Consider the following 23,018-nt stretch of genomic DNA (forward strand, 5'->3'; position numbering starts at 1 on the left):
TAACACATTTCCTTCCATTTTAAGAAAGCTATTTACACTCCAATTTGCAAGTTGGACTTTTAAAAAATTAAAATATTTATAAAATATACTAACTATGATTGTTTAAAAAAGTAATGGTTTTTTTATGGTGAGGAAATAAATTGAAGCTCTGAGTTGGAAAGTGCAGAAAACAAATCAGCATTCTTTATAGATTTTACTGCTGGTTTACAAATTACCTTATGTGCTTTTTAGATGATGGAAAAATGAAATCAGCTGCAGTTAGCACTGTGCATGCATCGTACTTGCTGTGTCACTTTCAGAAAGATTATGGAATAGTGGCAGGTCAGGATTCTCAAAATGACAAGTTCTAAGAAGAGGCTAAATGAAAAAGAATTTTAAAAGCAAGCCTAGTTGTTTAATATATACATGGACGAGTTAAGAGGAAATCCTGGACTGGGAACTAGCAGTTCTATGTTCTGACTTACTAAGCCATTGGCTGCTACAGCAGGCGAAGCAGACATAACTGCCAAGACTGCCTGGGAGTTGGGTTGATTGGCAATTGGCACAGGGAGAGAGGACAGTTGCCAGAGTAATGACCAAATATTCAGGGTTTTGTGTTCAGTGCATTTGTATCCCAAGGGCAAAACTGATGCTAGAATCTGGGCCTCCTGGCTGAATCTTAGTCCACAGTCTGATGAATAGGATGAAGTAGTCTCAGAAATCCAAGCCAGCTAGAACCCATGAGGTGTGCTCTGCAGATATTGGCTGGCGAGCTGCATTTAGATGTTTCATTCCACTGAGCAAACATTCCTTGATTGGTTAGGTTAGCATCCCACAGGAGCAGAGACAAATTCTTCAGAATTTGTCCATGAAGCTATAGTCCCAGAGCTTATATTTCGAGGGAGGAGGCAGGAAACAGCATCTCAGGATGGTAGGCGATTACAGCTAAACCGAATTCTGAAAATAAAAGGACACCTATGCGTTTGTCTGCTCAGGCTGCTGTTACAAACAACTGTAGACTGAGTGGCTTAAACAGCGCATACTTGTTTCTCACAGTTCTGGGAAGTCAAAGATTAAAATCTGTGCCAGCAGAGCCAGTGTCTGGTGAAGGCCCCTCTTGCTGGTTTGCAGGTGTTCTTGTTGTATCTTCACATGGCTGAGAGAAGAGGCCTCTAGTCTCCTTCTCTTTTTACTAGGATGTTAACCCCATCGTGGGAACTCCATCCTCATCGAAACCAAGTTACCTCCCCAAGGTCCTCCTTCTAATGCCATTCAACTGTTAGAGTTTCAATATGTGCATTTGTTGATGCAAATATGCAGCTCACAGCATCTTATCTAATCAAATCAGTTGCCCCTTGAATAAAATTCTAGCTCCAATAACATGACTTAAAACTATGACTTGATTGTTGCCAAAACCGTCTATCTGGATTTGCTAAAAACCAAGCATACTTGAATATTTCCTCTAAAGATTTTCTCATTCCTACTCTATTATGTATATTTACAGAGTTTTTAAATAATTACATACACAAGGCTTCTATTAGCTCTGACTAAAGCTTCTGTGAGCTTTGACTATCGCGTGCAGCTTTATAGCACTGTAGGTAAAAGCATGTGCTTTGAAATCACACAATAAAATTTATTAAATGCTAATGCTAAGCACTTTATATTTGTTATTTAATTTTATCATTTTGATCACCTTCATTATTACCTCCATTAAACCCTATTTGTTGGCTACTTACGTTATTCTGATTTTGCACAACTAAATTTGAGAGGCTTTCCCAATGTCACGTAAGTTAGTAAGTGGCATAGCTGGGGTTTGAATTAAAGTCTACCTGATTCCAAGACCTATTTACCATTGTTCTACAATATGTACTTTCTAGGTCCCTGAGAATGCTAACAGCCATTCTTTTGAAATCTGCCTTTTTTTCTGGATATTAGCTTTATTAATATGTAATTAGGGCACCACATTTCAGGCAACAAATTCCTTGAAACCTTTCATTTCCATAGTGAGATGAGGATCAGTCCTGGCATGGTCAGTCAGAAAACATCACTTAGAGGTCATCTTGTACAAGAAGTAGAGGACACAGCAGGGGGCCTACAGAGGACAGAAAGCTCACAGCTTCTGCCCATACCTCCCTTTCACTTTCTCTTCATGGAGATGGACCTCTGTGGTTGGTCAAAAGCTGAAGGATCTTTTATGGGCCACAGCTAATGGTGAAATTTTCCTAACTCTAGGTGAAGATTTATGGGCAAGATGGAGAGTTAAGGTAGCTTGTGGCTGCTCCTTTTAGAAGAAAGTCTGATCATTGCTTGCTTATTTGTGGAACCCCTCTGTTCCCCCAAATGCTTGGTAAGACACACCTGAAGACCAATCCTGTGTCAGTAGACTTCATATCTACTCTCTTCTACTAATCACACAACTACAGACAAATAAGAAAAATAAAACAAAGCTCAGACACACTCCCCTGGCACGGAGGCCACTCTCTGGCTGGCTGCTTTTCTCTACCCTGGCGCCTGCTGGGCGTTTGGCTCTTTCTTAGATTAAACCAAGACATGGGTTTGGGATTAAAGAGAAGTAGGTGAAAGGGGTCTCTGGCCTGTTTTGGCATTAGACCATATAAATAATAGAGTTCTTCTGGCTTAAGCTCAGCTCCGTAGAGCTTTCTCTGTGTTTGGGGAAAATCTCCAGATAGTAGTGAAGTGGTATTTTACTGTGCTTTGTTTTCTGTATATATATCTCTTTCTTAGGTGTGTTGTGGGGAGGTTCATTCCCTGGACAAATATCATCTTAATCACCTTCATTATTACCAACTTTATTTTCTTTGCAGAATTAAAATTGAAATGGACATTCAGGAAACAAGTCTGGTGAGAAAATTATGTTATGAGGTAAATCTGTCAGCATCTGCCTTAGGGACGTTGATTATTTTCCCCCTTGTTTTTTTTACCAAGCTCCAGGCTTGCAAAAGAGTCGTGATGTGGTCTGAGCAAACTTACTGATGGGCTAGTGGTAAGTTAAACCATGGCCTGTAGGACCGCTGGGAACCATTGCCTGTCACCGGCCAGAAATCCACTGTTTGCAGGTGTGCACTGGGAAGGCTATTCATGCTTACTGATACATGCTTTGTTCTTGGTACTATGTTAAGTACTGGATACATGCAACGATGTGGAATATCGTTACACTCAGCCCTCACAATAGTCTGATGTATATGTTATTAGTCACAAATTAGAGAGGAGTAAACAAGACTACAGAGGAAGAGAAGCCAGAACCACGCAGGCAGCACTGGGATTGGAGTCAGTTCCGTCTCACCCTAGACCACCATTTCTATGCTGTGTCTCCACTAGAGGATCCTTTCTTAGTTTCTTCTAAGTCATTAGTCATCAATAATTTATCTCCAAACTGGAGGTTTCACAGGAGGAGATGCCACTGGAAGCTTCATGGCTTAAAATGGAGATGGAATGTGGCACATGGTGGGAAGTATGGGGGAGGGGCTTACTGATAAACTTCAAGTACTTCGTGGGGCTCTGAAAGGCTGGCTTCAAATTTTGTCCTGCTACCGCTTTCATATTAGCTCAGATGTCATACGGGTATATCTTTTGGGTTAAATTAAGGAAAATCTCCATGATAAGTAAAAAAACAAACAAAAAAGCCCCTAAAGAATAGAAAGAGATACTATGAAAAATCAACTCAGATTTCTCAGAGTTTCGCTAACTCAAAGAAGCCTTGGTCCAGTTGGAAGAAGACAGAATTAATTTTGACAATCTCTAGCAAACTCTTTAGTGTTCAGTGCCCTTTAGACCATGAGTATAAAGAAGTTCACTCAATAGGTTCACCAAATTAGTTAGTGTGTGTAGCAAAGGGAAACAGACACACAGGACAGTGAGGTTTTGATGGGGGCAAAAGGCAAGTCTGGGTCCAGTGAGCCCAGGCAGGTCATGAAGGGGCAGGGCAGGAGGAGGACGGTGCTGGGAGGCTATGGAACCGGCTACCTCTTTGCTGGCTGAAGATCACAAAAATCAACGCAGCTTTCTCCAAATGCTGCCCGTGCCTGATGGAATTAAACAGAGCTCTGAGAAAGACAGCACCAGGGCTGAGGATGGGTCCTGAGCTGCCTACACTCATCAATATCTTGGCCAGTGGCTATGCACTCAGGGGCAATTTGCCTAGCTTTCTTGATCCACACCAGAAAACTCGCTTTTGAAGTGGTTTGGGAAGCTCCGAAAGGGACGTGCTTCATGCTATTGGTATTGCTGCCAAAAAGAAAAGATTCTGCTTTTCATCAGCTGTTGATTTTTGCTCTGTGTATTTCTCTAGCATCTATTGCTGGTGGCCCTGGTTATGCTAACAAGTAGATAGTGAAACTGCAGCAGCACAACAGAAAAGACTCTCCTGGATTCTCAGTTCCAGGCTGGCCTGGGCACAGGCTTAGGGATGTTTGGATGCTTGAATGCAGGCAAGCTGGAGATCTGTGGCAATTCTTTTGACATGAGGCTGGACATTCTTTATAGCTTCCCCAGACACAGGAATTGGCAGGGCTTGAAAAAGAATCATTGGCAGGAAGTTCATTTTCTTTATTGCTACCTCCCCAGCCATAAAACTAAAAGCTTTTTACCTAAATCATGTTAGCCATCTCGTGGGAGTAAGAGATCATTTCCTGCAGAGTCTTTCCCGATTGGAGTCTAGTCTAGGATGGTTTGAATTGTCCGTTTGAATTTGAAGAGCTTTCTAATTGATGCTTCTCATCCCCTCTCCAACCAGGCTTCTTATTTGGTGTCATCTGCCTTTCCCCCTTCCTCCCTACCAAACCTCAGAGTCTTGAAACAAAAATCTTTGTATTGTAAACTTCATCATGCTAATTTCATCACTTCAAACGAACCTTCCCTTGTTTGAGTTTCCTCCAACTGTGTGACTGAGGGCTGTTTAATTCCTTCAAATACACAGGAAAATGGAAACCTCTTCTGGTGTTTAGTGTTCATGTAATAAAACATTTTCAGATGCTAATCACGTGCTTTGTGCTCTGTTAATGAAAATCTAAGGATATTCTTATTTGAAAGGTTTAAAAATATAATAACTGTCATTATATCTAATTCTGTCTACATTTTTGGTGTGAAATGAGAAGTCAGGAGCCCTGCCATCTACACAGTGCATGGTTCTACCAGCCGTTTCTGTGTGACTTCAAGCAAATCACTTCTTTTCTGCCTTTTCTTTCTTTTTATGTAAAATGTGGATAACTGTCTGTCTCACTGAATTCACAGGGTGACTGTATCATATACAACAAAATTTATTGAAAAGTGTAAAGCTCCATAATTAGGTGGAATGTTATCTGTCATTTATAAGCTTTTTAAATCCTGGGGCAGTGGAGGAAGTATTCCTCTTACTGTAAAAGGACATCCCTCTAATAATCTCCCTTCTTTTCCTGACTTTTCATGGATTCTGTTAATTGCTTTTCCCTTTGTCATCTGCATCTTCAATCTCTCTCCTTCTTGATGCCTTCTGTCAGCATTTTAACATAAATTTTTCATTTAAAAAATCTTCTATCTTGGAGAAACCTTACCTTTGACTCTGTGTGTCTTTCTAGCTATCAAGCCATCTCCTCCTTTCTTGGCAAATATTCCTCAAGGATTTTCCACACTTACTGTCTCCTCTTGCTCATTTTCCTTTCACTCTTTATTCAAGTCAGTTTGGCTTTCACTTTCACCAAGCCTATTAGACTGCCTGTGCTAAGGTCACCGTATAAGACTGCTAGGGGCTTCCCTCACAAGCTGCCACAGGTTGAGTGGTTTATCTTCTCACAGCTCTGAAGACTGGAAATCCAGGATGGAATGTCAGCAGGTTTGCCTTCTTCTGAGAACTGCTGCCTTGCAGATGGCTCCCTTCCTGCTGTGTCCTCAGGATGTGTTGCCTTTGTCTCAATCTCTTTTTAGATGGACACCTGCCATATTGGTTTAGCCACCCATATGGCTTTATTTGACCTCACTTACCTTTTTGAAGACCTTCTCTAAATCAGTCCCCTCTGAGGTAGTGGGGATCAGTTCTTCAACACAGGAATCTGAGGGGACACAATTTAGTGCCCCCAGAATTGGTGATTCATAAACTTCACAAATACTCTCCCTCCCTCTCTCTCTTTTTCTTCCTTCCTTCCTTCTTTCTCCTTCCTTCTTTCCTTCCTTCCTTCCTTCCCTTCCTTTCCTTTCTTTCTTTCTTCCTTCCTTCCGTCTTTCTCCCTTCCTTCCCTCTCTTTCTCTCTTCCTTCCTTCTATTTATTTACTTTTGTTTATATAAAACTTATGGGATACAGGTGCAATTTTGTTCCATGCAGAGTGGTCAGTTCAAAGCTATTAGGGTATCCATCACCCAAGTAACATATATTGTACATATTATGTAATATATAAGTCCAGTGGGGTCTCAGGAACATTCAGTAGAGTAGACCTCTGACCTCTTCCTCTAGCTTGAACTATTTGCTTATCAGCTCCAAACTCTTTGCCCAAACTTTAAATGTTGAAGTTCCTAAATCCTGGGTCCTCTTCTGTTCTTATTTCATACTAAGCTTGTCCAACCCGTGGCCTGTGGGCCACATGTGGCCCAGGACAGCTTTGAATGCAGCCCAACACAAATTTGTAAACATTCTTCAAACACTATAAGATTTTTAAATGATTTTTTAAAGCGCATCAGCTATTGTTAATGTTAGTATATTTTATGTGTGGCCCAAGACAATTCTTCTTCTTCCAATGCAACCCAGGGAAGCCAAAAGATTGGACACCTCTGCCTACACAGACTCTAGACAAGGTTTTATTAATTCCTATGGCTTTAGATACCATTTATATGCATATGACTCCTACAGACTCTCCTCCCAAGCTCCAAAACATTATGTGCACCTGCCATCTTGAAATCTCCACTGGAATTTTCACAGGCATTCCTAAAATCAGAACTCGCAACTCTTGAGTTCTGCCTCCAAATGTATGTTGCTTCCTCAATCATTTCCCTTTTGTTAGTTTATTTCTTCTTCAGCCTTACCATTCTTCATAAAAATTATCTCCATTTACCCATTTGCTTCTTCCAGAAAGCATCATCATCCTTGATGCTGTCTTCTTCCTGCCACCCCCTACCATCACAACTTGCAACCAAGTCCTGTTATTTCCCCTTCAAAGCATGTGCTAAAATAATCCACTTCTGTCATCCCCATCTTTCACCTGGTCTGCAAACATATACTCCTCTTTCCAACGTTTTGCCTCTCCAATACCTTCTCTATGGCACATTCAGAGAGGTTCTTCAAAAATTTCAATTAGATCATGTCTCTCCTTCGTTTAAAAATCTCTAATGATTTTCTACCCATGAGGTAATTCTGCTAGACCGCAAGCTCTAAAGATGCAAGGACTAGGTTTGCCTTATTTCTGTTTATGCAGAGCCTGGCCTTGCATTTAGTAGGAATTTAACACATTGACCTAGATCTTGTCCACCTTCTCAGCCTCACCTCTCATGGCAGCACTGATACACCTCAGTCCAGTTACTCTTTTCTCAGATCCCTGAGCTGGCCTGGTCCAGGGCTGCCTGGGCCATGATGCGTTCACTCCTGCTTTGTTGACTCGTATCTGCTTATATTCTTGCTATTGTAACTGGTGCCCCAGGCAGTCACATTAAGCATCCCTGGGAGCTTGCTAGAACTCAGGCACCACCCTAGATCCCATGAATCAGAATCTGCATGTTGACAAGGTCCCCAGGTGATTCATTTGCACATTCAAGTTTACAGTGCTTTGTTCTAGATCCCAGCCTGAGTGTTAGTTCTTTAAAGAGACCTTTTCCAACCAGCCAAATTGTATTAGATCACTTGATGGATTCACACACACGGTCTGTGATACAGACGGGAAAAGGAGTTGTGGCCTATTGATCAGACGCTGTCCACTTTAGAGTTTCACCTAAGGGTGATTCTATCAAAAGTTCTGGATTTTGTAGAGAAGCATACAAAGTATGTGAATAGTTCAATTTGAGCAAATTGAAAATTGCCAGTTTTGTTTGCTTTAACGAATATGTTTTCATTCCCTCTGAAAATTCCTTGTTACAGGTGCTTAGTTTCAGTTTGCCACATTATGACGCCATGGGAATAATGCACAGCAGTGATCCTAAGTTGGTTTAGGTTTTCAGTACATCATTGATCCATGGTTGTGGCACGCATTGTAGAGTGTCCAGCTAGAACACTAGAACACCTATTCTTTCAATTATTTTCATTACTTTCAATGGCAAAACCACAATTACTTTTGCACTAACCTAATAGCTTTGCTACGAGTCAATTGTTCAGTGGTGTTTTTTTTTTTTTTTTTTGCAAACACTTTAGATGCTGCATACTGGATGGATTGGTTTGTGGTTCCTGGGATCTTCTGTGTATTCTGTCAAAGCTCAATAATCACATTACTGCAGACCTTCAAAATTTTACAAAGGACTGCATAGTGAGTATTCAGCCGATAAAGTAAACCACAGCTTATTACCGTGAGATGAAAGAAAGCACACCAATTAAAAGTAAACAGTGTTTAAACTTATCTCAATGCATTTCTAAAGTGTCATACATTTTTAAACTAAAATTTTCATCATTGCCATGTGGCCTGGCCATATGAAGTTCGGACAAGGTGAAGGGTCCCTAAAATCCCGCCACCTAGTCAGGAACTCAGTTGTCAATAATTTCTTTGTGATACAAGCAGGGGTGGGAAAGAGAAATGGACAGACGTGGAAGCTTCTCCGAGGCCCTAGAGAAGACCTCTGGGCTCCAAACACCAGATGCCAGGAGCAAGGAGGGTAGTCAATGACTCCCCACTCCTTCTCCAGCCCCTGCTCCTCTGTTTTTCCCCTTCACCCACTGCAGCTTCCCCAGGTCCTGGGTCCCGGGCCATCATCTCTTCCAATCACCTCCCTTCTATCCCCATTAATAAAGGAGCATCAGTTGAGTGAACATGCTGATTTGCATTCACTTACATTGATTCAGAAATTGTGTTTAGTTCCACACAAGAAAAGCAATGTGGATCTTTTTCACTGAGAAAAAGGTCGCTATGTATCATCTTAATCATGTTTTCCTGGGATATAACCTATACATGACACCTATTTAAGCCTTCGTTGCATCTGTGCACATGGTTTGCTTTCCTCTCGTGTGAAATAGAGTGTTGGACCACACGGGTTTGGGCCACAGCCCAGAAAGACACAATCCTGAGCATGATAATCCCAAATGTTGAAGTCCCAAAAGATCTAAATCTCTACAGTCTAAAATCCTGAAAATTACAATTCTCAAGAAACAAAATTCTGAAAATACAATTCTGGAAAAAAGTTATTAACACATTCTTTAAAAAACATTTATTAGGCAGGCAGATCACCTGAGGTTAGGAGTTCAAGACCAGCCTGGCCAACATGGCAAAATCCCATCTCTACTAAAAATACAAAAATTAGCTGAGCATGGTGGTGGGTGCCTGTCATCCCAGCTACTCAGGAGGCTGTGGCAGGAGAGTTGCCTGAACCCAGGAGGTGGAGGTTACAGTGAGATGAGATCACACCAGCCTGGGTGACAGAGTGAGACTCCGTCTAAACAAACAAACAAACAAACAAACAAAAAAGCATTTATTTATATTTTTCAGATGGGATTTATTTGAGAAACGTATACAAACACAACAGAACACTTCCTAGGCCACTTTACACAATCAATAGGCAATAGTAACGTACATATATTTGCAAGCATAAACACTCAGGTATACTAATGAGAGTCTTAAAGGTACAATGGTAATGAGCAGATGAGTTGTACTCATCCAGAGATGGGTCAAAAAGCAAAATGTATAAAAGCATGGTTGGTAACTGAGTGCACTCAGCTTTATAACTGAGGTCATCTGAAATGCTGTAACAGACAACCTATGTCTTTTGACCACATTCATCGAAAGCTGGGAAGGGTCACCATCCAATATGCAGTCAAAGAGCTGAGATCCTGAGAAATGTTCTCTTTCCCAGACACCAATGTGCAAAAAGGATATCTCCTCATTTATTGAGGAAGCCCTAATACTTTTATGTACATGTACAATGCTTACACACAAAGTCCGTGTTGTGGTAATGCACTCCTGTGGAGTCAAATGTGAAAAAAAAAAAAAAAAAAAAAAAGAAAAGAAAAAAAGCCCCATAAAACAAATTAGAACTCTCTAAAAGTCTTTGCAAAATTTATACCTCCAGTATTGGAAATGATACGAAGATGAAATACATAGCATAGCAAGTTGTAAAAAATAATGCCAACAATTTAAAATAGTGGAAAAAATGGAAAAAGAAACAACTAAAAAGAAAATTGACATATAAAGAGTATATTACAAGGATAGATTATGGGAAATTGCAGAGTTCATAATTGCTGGCTGACTTTCATGATCATTAACTATATTTTGAAGTCTTGCATCACAATGAATAGTTGCCTTTTTTGTTTTTAGGATTTGACTCTCCTCATAAAATAAGTTCACATTCATTTTCTATGTGGCACTGCTCTTTTTGAAATTCTCTATAATTTGATACACACTGACATGAGCATTTCTTATTACATTTTCCAATCTTCTATGCCATTCTTCTCTATTGTTTTGAGTATGTGGAAATCCATTTTGCAGGCCCTTGTATACAGGCCACACATTTGGCAGAAACAATACTCTTGATTGAACAGCAACACCGTTGCCTAGATGATTTCTTATCCTTCCTTGCACATCATTATTTCCAAATCAGTCCGTAATTTTTCTGGTTTCTTCAGGCGATTGTGGTTTTAATTTATCAAAAGCTCCTGGAATTTTATCAGGTGGAAGGAATGCCAATACAGACAAATGATACATTTTTTTTTTTTTTTTTTTTTTTTTTAGACGGAGTCTCACACTGTTGCCCAGGCTGGAGTGCAGTGGCGCGATCTCGGCTCACTGCAAGCTCCGCCTCCTGGGTTCACGCCATTCTCCTGCCTCAGCCTCCTGAGTAGCTGGGACTACAGGCGCCTGCTAATTTTTTGTATTTTTAGTAGAGCCGGGGTTTCACTGTGGTCTCGATCTCCTGACCTTGTGATCCGCCCACCTCGGCCTCCCAAAGTGCTGGGATTACAGGCTTGAGCCACCGCGCCCGGCCAATGATACATTTTTAAACTAAAATTTTCATCATTGCCATATGGCCTGGCCAATCCACTCACCTGAATTTTCTGGCAAATGAACTGGGTTGAATGGAAGATACAAACTTTACTGGTAACAACTTGCAGTTCACTTTTAGAAGCCTTGATCACACCTAATTAAAAACTTGTCATTAGAATTTGGGGATCCAATTGAAATCTATTTTCTTCTGCAAAGCCCATCAAATCTTCAGGTAAGTTTTTATAAAGTACGTCACTTATCCAGTTATTAAACCATAAACACGCAGATTAAATTATAGAATTTTGTAATCCAAGGGGGGCATAAACTATAGAAGGTTGATTAAAAAAAAACCCACTGGGGGCAGTTTTGAAAGTGCCATTCTTTAGCCAAAGTGAAACATGCACCGTTTTGTTATGTTAGACTTAGTAGTGAATAAATACGTTCATCTTTTTGACATCAAATCCCTAATCAAGACTAGTTCATGATTTAATATGTCTTGTAGCTCTGGAGAAAGCTCTGTGCCAGGAGGTGTCTGGCTCAGAAGGCCACTGAACTTGTTGAACTCTTTTTATTATCTGATGAAAGGCATTTTGTGAAGGCAAGCAAGGTGCTACATGTAGAGGTGCTTTGTGCATGATCACATACTTCAGCAGACAAGATTTTGTGCATTTTTTACTTTCATGTTCACTTCTTCTGTGATATTCAAGACATTCAAAACATTGACAGCAGATCTTACCCACCTAGTCCGCTCAGACCCACACACTGATCTCTTCTGAGAAAACCCTCACAAACGTACCCAAAATAATGCTTTCCCAGCTTTCCAGGGATTCCTTAATACAGTCAAGTTGACACCTGAAATTAAGTCCACAAGTCCACCCCTTGTAGATTTGGCACCCATATGGACCCCTCAAACCATATATAATTTCCAAATAAAGAGAAGACAAAGCAACAGTTATATCTAACACGATGCAACTAATGTGGTACAACTATCCTGTGACTGTGATTTTCTGGATTTTACATGTTAAGAATTTAGACTTTAGGACTGGGCACAGTGGCTCATGCCTGTAATCCCAGCACTTTGGGAGGCCAAGGCTGGAGGATCACTTGAGCCCAGGAGTTTGAAACCAGCTGGGGCAATAAAGCGAGACCCAGTGATATGGTCTGGCTGTGTCCCCAACCAGATCTCATCTTGAATTGTAGTTTCCATAATCCTCACATACCATGATGGGGATCCAGTGGGAGGTAATCAATCTGGGAGGTAATTAATCATGGAGGCAGTTACCCCCATGCTGTTCTCATGATAGTGAGTTCTCAAAAGATCTGATGGTTTTAGAAGTAGCTTTTCCCCCTTTGCTTGCACTTCTCCTTCCTGCTGCCTTGTGAAGGTGACTTGCTTCCCCTTCGCATTCTGCCATGATTGTAAGTTTCCTGAGACCTCGCCAGCCATGATGAATTGTGAGTCAATTAAACCTCTTTCCTTTATAAATTACCCAAGCTTGGGTATGTCTTTATTAGCTGCATGAGAATGGACTGATACAGTAAATTGGTACTGAGGTAGTGGGGTGTTGCTATAAGGATACCCAAAAATGTGGAAGTGACTTTGGAACTGGGTAACAGGCAGAGGTTGAACAGCTTGGGGGTTCAGAAGAAGAAAAAAGAAATGTGGGAAAGTTTGGAACTTCCTAGAAACTTGCTGAATGGTTTTGATGAAAATGCTGATAGTGACATAGACAATGAAGTCCAAGCTGAGGTGGTCTCAGATGGAGATTAGGAACTTGTTGGGAACTGGAGTAAAGGTGACTCTTGCTATGCAAAAAGACTGATGGCATTTTGCCCCTGCCCTAGAAATCTGTGGAACTTCGAACTTGAGAGAGGTGGTTTAGGGTATCTGGTGGAAGAAATTCCTAAGTAGCAAAGCATTCAAGAGGAAGCAAAGCATAAAAGTTTTAAAAATTTTGCAGCTTGACGATGAGATAGAAAAGAAAAACCCATTTTCTGGAGAGAAATTCAAGCTGGCTGCAGAAATTTGCATAAGTAACAAGGAGCTGAATGTTAATCACCAAGACAATGGGAAAATGTCTTCAGGGCATGTCAGAGACCTTCACGGCAGCCCAAACCATCACAGGCCAGGACGCCTAGGAGGAAAAAATGGTTTCATGGGCCTGGTGCAGGACCTTGCTGCTCTATGCAGTCTCAGGACTTGGTGCCCTGTGTCCCAATCATGGCTAAAAGGGCCAACATACAGCTCAGGACATGGCTTCAGAGGGTACAAGCCCCAAGCCTTGGCAGCTTACATGAGGTGTTGGGCCTCTGGGTGCACAGAAGTCAAGAATTGAGGTTTGGGAATCTATGCCTAGATTTCAGAGGATGCATGGAAATGCCTGGGTGTTCAGGCAGAAATTTGTGACAGGGACAGAGCCCTCATGGGGAACCTCTGCTAGGGCAGTGAGTACAGAAGGGAAATGTGGGGTCAGAGCCCCCACAGAGTCCCCACTGGGGCACTGCCTAGTGGAGCTGAGAGAAGAGGGCCACCATCCTCCAGACTTGAGAATGGTAGATCCACTGACAGCTTGCACCATATGCCTGGAAAAGCCACAGACAGCACCAGCCTGTGAAAGCAGTCAAGAGGGGCCTGTACCCTGCAAAGCAACAGGGGTGGAGCTGCCCAAGGCCTTGAGAACCCACTTCTTGCTTCAGCATGACCTGGATGTGAGACATGAAGTCAAAGGAGATCATTTCAGAGCCTCAAGATTTGACTGACCCATTGAATTTTGGACTGACATGGGGCCTGCCATCCCTTCATTTTGGCCAGTTTCTCCCATTTGGAACAGGTGTATTTACCCAACGCCTGTATCCTCATTGTATCTATGAAGTAACTAACTTGCTTTTGAGTTTACAAGTTCATAGGCAGAAGGGCCTTGCCTTGTCTAAGATAAGACTTTGGACTTGGACATTTGGGTTAATGCTGGAATGTGCTAAGACTTTGGGGGACTGATCATGTTTTAAAATGTAAGGACATGAGATTTGGGAGGGGCCGGGGGCAGAATGATATGGTTTGGCTGTGTCCCCACCCAAATCTCACCTTGAATTGTAGTTTCCATAATCCCTACATGTGGTGGGAGGAACCCAGTGGGAGGTAATTAAATCATGGGGGCAATGACCCCCATGCTGTTCTCATGACAGTGAGTGAGATCTGATGGTTTTATAAGAGACTTTTCCCCCTTTGCTCAGCACCTCCTGCTGCCTTGTGAAGAAGGTGCCTTGCTTCTTTTTCTCATTCACCATGATTGTAAGTTTTCTGAAGCCTTCCCAGCCATGATGAACTGTGAGTCAATTAAACCTCTTTCTTTTATAAATTACCCAGCCTCGTGTATGTCTTTATTAGGAGCATGAGAATGGACTAATTCTCCCTGTCTCTATTTAGAAAAGAATTTAGACTTTAGGAATTTTGATCTTTCAGGATTTCAAGATTCAGGGTTATGGTGTTTGGGATTGGGTCTCCTGGGATTATGATCCTCACCTGGATTAAACAGCCTCGTAGCTCTCTTCAAACTATGATCCTATTCTCCCACTGTCTCCTGAGTTCAGCCTCTTTCTTCAACTTGGCTAAGCCTGCTTCTCCTTTCCTATCCATCCACTTTCTTCCCTCTGATTAATCCAAAGTAAAATTTGACTTTTTTTCATTCCAACAACTCCAGCTTCTATCACATATCTCCTTTCATGGAGGTGGCCCCTGATAATGTTTTTGTTGACAACAGTATAATACAGAGAACATTGCATACAGTTAAAATATGTATTTTATTTATTTGGTGGCAGCATTCTGATAAGGAATTAAAACCATTTCTTTTAAAATCATAATTTAATCACCAGGCAGAGCAGATAAAGAGAAATAAGTTCCAGAATCTCACATCTGTCAAAAGTAAATGCTGATTTTTATTGAAGACTTCCTTATTTCTGCCACTAGTTGCCTCTCAAACTGCTTGTCCCCAGTAGAATCTAGTGTGGAATTGGCAAATGAGGTGTCATACATGCAGTGCTCTACTGGAGCCGATAATTAGTACCCAGGAATTTTGTGAAGTGTTTGTCAAACCATCAGTAGAAATATTTACACAATGGAAATCAGCAAATTCTACAAATCTGGGCTTCCCCCCCAGCCAACCAATAGGTTTACTAGCATACCACTTTTACTCGTCTTGTAAACATTCAAAATTTCTATAAATATTCATGGACTCTCCCATACTCTGTGTCTCAGAATAACCCAAAGTCCTTACAATAGCCAGTGAGGCTGAGTGTGAGTTGACCCACCCAGTCCCTCTCTCCAACCTGTCTCCTGTTAGCTTTGTGATTCCCAGTGTTCTCTACCTCATGCACCTGGGCTAGGCATGCACTCTGCTGTTTGCTGGCCTTTTCTTCCTGGACTGCTCTTCCCCACATATCTGCATAGCTGGTGCCCTCGCCTCCTTGGAATCTTTGTTCAAATGTCATCTTCTCAGTGAGAACTTCTGTATAAGTTTCCTGTGACTGCTGTAATAAATTAGCACACATCTAGTAGCCTAAAAGAACACACACTCTCTCTAGGGGAGAGAGACCACTTTCTTACCTTCTCCAGCTTTGAGAGGATGCCTGCATCCCTTGGCTCCTGGCCCCCTTCCAGCCAGCAACTGCATCATTCTGACTCCAGCTGTCATGCCTCTTGCCTCTGACTCTCCTGCCTCCCTCTTTTGCTTTTAAGTACTCTTGTGATGACATTGGGCCAACGTGAGTAATCCAGAATAATCTCCTCATCTCACGATCTGTAACTTAATCACATCAACAAGTCCCTTTTGCCATATAGGGATATGGACATGTAGAAAGGCCATTCTTCTGCCTCCTACCCCCTCCTTGAGCATTTTAACTATCTTCACATCTACCCACTCCCAGCATTGCTTGGCTCCCTTCCATGCTTAATTTTTCTCTGTGCCGCTTATTACCTTCTGGCATATTATACATTTTACATATTCATTTTACTAATGATCTGTCTTTTCTCACCGGAATGTTATTTGCATGAGGATAAATATTTTTGTTTTATATCATTGCCGTATTTTCATTATGTAGAACAGTGCCTTGCTGTTAGTAAGGATTCAAAAAATATATACGTTTTGGCTGAATAAATTAGGTTGAGAATTTTGGGGGAAAATCCTGGCATGATTTCCCAGTGACGGGAAAGGGCCATGTGGTGGGACCTCTACAGGAAGCCGGGATGCTCCAGAGGTCCCCCAAGGCAGAGCTGCTTTGCTCACATTGAACTCTTTGCCCAAGCTCTGATTTCTAATGTTTTCTTTCATATTTGTTTTTGCTCTGCCTCTTTTTAATTTTTTTTATAGAGATGAGGTTTTACTATATTTCTCAGGCTGATATCAAACTCATGAGCTCAAGCAACCTTCCCACCTCGGCCTCCCAAAATGTTATTATAACAGGTACAAGCCAACACACCCGGCCTGCTTTTGCTTTTTCTTTGAAACATACTCAAAATATTTATATTGGTTTCTAACTATAGATAGTAAACTTCTGAAGCGAAGTAACCACTTTGTTCTTCATTATTTCTTTCACTCTTCTACTCTGCACATTGCCAGATATTGGACACATAGGTGCCAAATATTTGCTTTTCTGATTTCTTACATTTTATTTCTTAAAAATCAGCCTAACCACGTTGTAGAGAGGGCTGATTTCCTTCCTTTGTTTTGAAAATTTGTGCATGCCCAAGGCTTCCATTGTGCAGTCAATGCCGCTACAGTTTTTTTTTTTTTCTATTTTTGCCAGACTTTCAAAACTCTTAAAACTTGCTTGCGGTCAGCACAGCAAGGAACACACTTTAGCTTTAAAAAAAACCTTAACATGGAAGAACGCACTGGCATTGTTTTCAATGTAACATAGGCTAGACTTTACCTGTGTTTCCACATGCTGAGAACTGTCCCACCAGGCTGACGTGTTCACCTCTTCAGCTTGGATCCTGTTGTGGATTTATTTACAAACATCAGTCGCTTTCAAACCATTCTTTTTTTTTTTTTTTTTTTTTTTTGAGACGGAGTCTGGCTCTGCCGCCCAGGCTGGAGTGAGTGGCGGGATCTCGGCTCACTGCAAGCTCCGCCCCCGGGTTCCCGCCATTCTCCCGCCTCAGCCTCCCGAGTAGCTGGGACCACAGGTGCCGCCACCACGCCCGGGTAATTGTTTGTATTTTTAGTAGAGACGGGGTTTCACCGTGTTAGCCGGGATGGTCTCGATCGATCTCCTGACCTCGTGATCCGCTGCCTCGGCCTCCCACAGTGCTGGGATTACAGGCGTGAGCCACCGCGCCCGGCCTTTTTCTTTTTCTTTTTTTTTTTTTGAGGCGGAGTCTCGCTCTGTGGCCCAGGCTGGAGTGAGCGGCGCCATCTTGGCTCCCTGCAAGCTCCGCCCCCGGGTTCCCGCCATTCTCCTGCCTCAGCTTCCCGAGGAGCTGGGACCACAGGCGCCGCCACCGCACCCGGGTAATTGTTTGTATTTTTAGTAGAGACGGGGTTTCACCGTGTTAACCAGGATGGTCTGGATCTCCTGACCTCCTGATCCGCCCCCCTCGGCCTCCCAAAGTGCTGGGGTTCTAGGCAGGAGCCGCCGCACCGGGCCGTCCTGTCTGCTGTGTGTTTTCTGTGTTTTGCTGCCGACTATAGGAGATAATGTGGAGAAAAAAGAGATGAGAGGAGGAAGGTAATGAGAGACCTTGTCGAGGTTGTGACCTTGGTTTTTTTGAAGAATTTGCTGCCTTTCTACTATGAAGCGAAGCAGCATTTTGTTACTGACCCGAAAACCACGTAATCTCAGGTGAAGGCGCCACTCACTGCGCTGTGGGAATGCCGTCTGTGATTTGTTGCACTGTTTCTTGGTTGTGTGGTTGGCTGACTTTTTGGAGGGGAAATGTGGAAAGGGGAACTACACAGAAGGGCCGACCCGCCCACATTCTCTTATTATCTTCCAGACAAGAAGGAACAAGCAGAGCTAAGAGTGGAGTGAAGAAAGGAGTGTGATAAGCACCAGCAAAGAGCTGAGGGCTGTTGCTCTCTAAAATTATTATTTGATTATTTTAAAAGTATGGAAGTTTTCTAGTCACTGAAGAAAGGAGCGGAAAGTGCACTTATTTTTATATAGAGTTATTTAACTACCTCCTAAACACATATGTGAAATTTTTTTTTTTGCTGGTGCAAAGTATTTTAATCAGTAAGAATTCATATATTGAGATTATGATTAGAGAACTCAATTTATAAATTTGCTATCTTGCTCAAGCCTGACATGGCCACAAAACCCAAGTTTACTCCAAAATATATAGCTTCAAAATAACAAATACTGGAAAGTTTGGTGTGGAAACTATTTTGTACTTTCGCACAAAAAACCTGAAGAACAAATTACCTAAAGAACAATTTGCTAAACATGAGAAATCACTCACTTTGAATATGTACAGGTAAGATAGGAACAGTGACCAGACCAGTAAATTATAGTTTATATTGAAGATAATATTCAATTGACTCAGAACAAATTACCAGCATTCGTGATAACATCTTAGCATTTCCAGAGTGCCAAGTGTACCGATTTTTAAAAATATATTTTAGAAGGAACTTAGATCTGGTGTTTTTAATGAAAGCCAGCATCTCTGATGTTGCAACATGTATGTGAAGTGGATGTTACGTCTATCCTGCCCTTTAACCCCACCATTAACAAAGTGGCTGAAAATAACAGTAAAAAAAAATCAGTGTAAGGGAGAAAAGGACTAATGCTCTCAATTCTCTCTCTGTGTGTGTGTGTGTTAAGGGGGATGACAGGAGGCAGTCTTAACTCTTGAAAGAAACCTTGTGCGCAACGTGCAGGTTTGTTACGTATGTATACATGTGCCATGTTGGTGTGCTGCGCCCGTTAACTCGGCATTTACATTAGGTATATCTCCCTAGAACTTGAAGTATAATAAAAAATATATATAAAATAAAAAGAAGAAATTGTCTTTGTATAGGAAGCTTATTTTGGTTTAGGTTCAATGATAAGAAAGTTTAATTTTATAATCCATAAGACCAGATACCTTCAGAAATGATTTTTCCCTGTGGGATTTCCATGACTGGTATTCCACCCAGTGTGAAATGACAGGTCTGGATGTCTGTGTCTACACCCATCAAAGCATCAGAGCTTCATGCACTGCTATAACTTTTCTGTTAACTCTGGGTAAATCAGGAGGCTGGTACAAGGAATAATTTTAACTTCAGATTTTACAGTTTGTTTCTGTTAAGGGCAGAAGGATCTACTTTTCAATGATCTGTATTTTTAGATGTTGACTTTTCCTGATGCTATTTTTTTGATTATGGAGAAAATGGAATTCTTATTAGAAATCTCAACTCTGAATTGAGAATAGATGTTTTGATACTTGTACTGCTGTGGCCGGAAACTTGGAATCATGAATTAAAAGAGACCCTGGTGTTTATCTACAGATTAGGACACACAAATAAACATCAGTGTAATATCCTCACTAGCATTCTGAGAGTTACATTTACTTATTCCAGAGCAAAATTAATATATAAGAAGTGGAATATTTTCTGTTGATATCTAGGGTATTATGACAAGAACCTTCCTTAGAAAAGTAATAGTGTATTAGGAGGACACTGGATGCTACCACATTATTTGCCTTCAAGGCCTTCAGGGCATTGCAAACAACTGCAATCAATCTAATAACCTTATCAAGCACAAGCCAACAGTGAAATGAAAGTCATTTATCTGAAACAGCAGGTGAGAGCTTCATTGGTACCCTTGGAAAGTGGCTCACTAACCCTGCTGAAGCTTTGCTCCATCTGATTAGGGCATAATGTTTCATTGGCCCAATAATCAAGGCCTTTAGAGTTTCACAGCGTTTTCCCTCCAATAGCTAATACGGGGAGCACTGCTGACGTTCTGCCCACGGTTGCCAAGGCTGAAATCAAACTTGCTTTGAATAATACTGTAAAAGCCTTGAAATGAATCTTTGCCATAGGAACCAATGTTCAATTGTGGGCTCTCTACAAAGCTGCTCAAGGTGGGAGGGAGCAAACTTTTTGAGTTGGTTTTAGGTAACAGAAACAGACGTCTTTATTGGATTTATCTGGAAAAAAGTAAGGAAAATCCCAACATTATCTGTTCTGATCAACAAGTGTAAGGCTCAGTCCCGTTTTACTTCTCTCCTTCCCCTTTAGATCCTTTTTCCTTATTCTTGACTCCATGTATGGAGAAAAAATTCAAGTGCATTTACAGCAGTAATGCTGGGAACTTGTCACTTATTCCCATGATGCTGCCACCGCTTATAAAGCACTTTGAGGATTCTTCTATTCAGAGTTAGTGATAAGCCTCAAGAGGAAATCAGCCTTGCTGGTGTACAGCTGTGTTTTGGGCTCATGTGTAGAAGAAGAGCTAACATGGATTTCAGAGTCTCCCAGGTGTTTGGAATCCAGGCTCTGCTCTCAGGACCTACGAGGTCTTAGATAAGTTGCTCAATCTCTTTGAGCCTCAGTTTTCTGAGTACAATGGCACATACCTTACAGGACTCTGGTGTGAGTGAATTGCATGATGTGTATGGATCCAGCTAGGGTCTTCTTTCCTTCCTTCTCTCCTCCCTACCTCTGAATTTCCAGCACGCTTTTCTTTCTGAGGTCTGACTCCTGAAAGGCTAGACACAGCGAAGCTGGATGCTTGCTAGAAAACTGAGGGGCTAGACTTGAGTGTTAGGGAACCAGGGAATGACATCTGTCATCCATCCGGTTAGGCCTAGGAGGAAAGTGAGGCAGGGCAGCAGAGTGGGAAGTGGTGCCCATGAAGGCCACTTTTGGGCAGTCACCGGAGCCTCTGCTCAAGGCACTTTAGTTCTGAGTTATTTGGAGCCCAAGGTAGGGGCAGATATAAGAGAAGGACGGCAGTTATCGCCTGGTCAGGAGTTTAACAATTTCTACCTCCTTTCAAACCTCATTTCATCCCTTCCGTCCCAGTCAAATTCTCAGGCATCTGTGAGCAGGCCTATGCATCATCATTTCTCCTCTGCGAGGGTGTCTTCTTCGGGCATGTGAGAAGGTCTTAGTGCACCTGTGGTATTTAGGGACTTGATTCTCTTTCCTCTTTATTGTCAAAGTTGTGACTTGCCGAGGTCGGGACAGAGTCTGGTTATGACATGTTAGCAATCGTCACCTCTCATTTTTGAATAAATACGCCTTTATGCAGTTTGATCTCCCATTCATGTCATTTATTAATTTGTTCAGTCATTAACACATTCATTTGTGGAACATTTGGCCTGGTAAATAGAAGAAACCCTTCTTTGGCATTAGGGGAGAGAGAACAAAATGCACAGAGATACACGCTCAGCTTTGTATAACTTTTGACAGTTTCTAACATCAAATAAGATCGAACTTGGAAAACCAAAGACTTACCACTGAGATATTTTCATAATCTAAAAAGTCAGTTTCAAAAGAACTTCCGAAATGTTTTTTAAAATGACTGTCCTTTGGAATAATTATGTAGTATTCCAAGGTTTTAGTGTTCAACCAGCATTTATTACCACCTGCTGGGTGCCTGAGGTAGGAAATTGTAATGAGAGCCACAAACATGAATTGAAAAACTGCTGCCTGTAGGTCCTCAGTTCCTGTCAAAGCATAGAGCCCCCTGTAGATAGAGCCCCCTGTAAAAGGTGCCCTGCGTTCTGGGCGAGAGGATACACTCAGTCAGCAGGTATATCTGGTGGGCAGAACAGGAAAGGTGTCACCGAGGAGGTGCTATGTGAGCTGGTTGTGAAAAATGAATATGGGTTTACAAAGCAGATCTGAGAGGCACTTTGCCAAAGTTACAACTCCTACCCAGGCATTTGTTTGAATTTTCTGTTTCATCTGCTCGTTGGAGATCATTTGTTGGTACACTTGTATCTTCTATGCCAGGCTGAAAAGAGAGGAGTGATATTGTGTGTGTGTGTGTGTGTGTGTGTGTGTGTGTAGTATTTTTCACAGAGTTTCTTTGTGTTTCCAAGCTTACTTTAGAGCTGAAGCTTGTCAGAGTTCTCATAACAAATGCGTGATTGAACTAAATTACAACCCGCCGCCTCTGGTGTTGCAGCCTTACGGCACCTCAGTGTTTTCATGGGGTGTGCTGTACCTTCATGATTTATTTAAAGACCAAATCATAATGAATAACAATTCTTAGGCTTAAACCTATAGCAGGGGTAGGAAATAGTTCAAACTTTCAGACTTACATGAACAAATGCAATCTTCAAAAACTACTGTTTTCTAATCTGCGTGAATGTACTGAACTCATTGCCGCCTTCCTTTAAATGTGATGTATCAAAAGTGCCTTGCAAACTGTTAAATTCCAATGTTGATATTGTTATAGATATACTTTATTAAATACTGGATAATGATTTTATAAAGTACAGGGTTTTTAACTGTGAAATTATTCTAAAATATGTAGAAAAATTTGGAATAATCTTCCCATGTTGAACACAATTATTGTTTTTAAAATTCTCTTGATTTATATGTTTATATGTTGTGGATTCTCAATTGAGTGAATTAGTGTCTTTGCAGTATAGTAAGATTTTGGTATAGTTTTTAATCTATCAGGGAAAAGGCTAGATAATTAAGTAGGATCTCATTTGTCTCATAGCCCATTGTTTGAAGGATGATTTAAGACCATAGGAAATACTGAGCCACCTTTTCTAAAAAGACAACTGATTTTCTTATGCTTTTAAGTTCAAATTTATCTTATCTCCTTTTGACTAATTGAAACAACAGGTTATCAAAAACCGTAACAGAAAATATTCTTCTTATTTATTGAATCAGAAGAGAAACAGGAAATACTGTGCTTTCTTGGGCCTGTTTCCTACACCCCAGCATCACACAAATTGTTGCTTCTATAATGTTCAGCTTCAAATTATTTTGCTTGATCAG

The 23,018-nt window shown here is 41.3% G+C and overlaps 1 protein-coding gene across 9 annotated transcripts in view; it reads left to right on the forward strand.

Annotated features, from left to right (window-relative positions):
- LOC105466740 (uncharacterized) overlaps nucleotides 1-23,018 on the forward strand; it is a 100,598-nt gene that overhangs the window by 13,641 nt on the left and 63,939 nt on the right. The window contains exon 1 of one of the 9 annotated variants that reach the window (XR_011620693.1): nucleotides 17,350-17,582. The exons of the other annotated variants lie outside the window; for them this stretch is intronic. The gene's annotated coding sequence lies outside the window, so the exon portion shown is untranslated. Of the gene's footprint in view, nucleotides 1-17,349; nucleotides 17,583-23,018 lie in introns of those variants that run through there. 9 annotated transcript variants of the gene reach the window in all.

The sequence above is a fragment of the Macaca nemestrina genome, chromosome 3 (assembly GCF_043159975.1).
Source record: "Macaca nemestrina isolate mMacNem1 chromosome 3, mMacNem.hap1, whole genome shotgun sequence".
Classification (NCBI taxonomy): domain Eukaryota; kingdom Metazoa; phylum Chordata; class Mammalia; order Primates; family Cercopithecidae; genus Macaca; species Macaca nemestrina.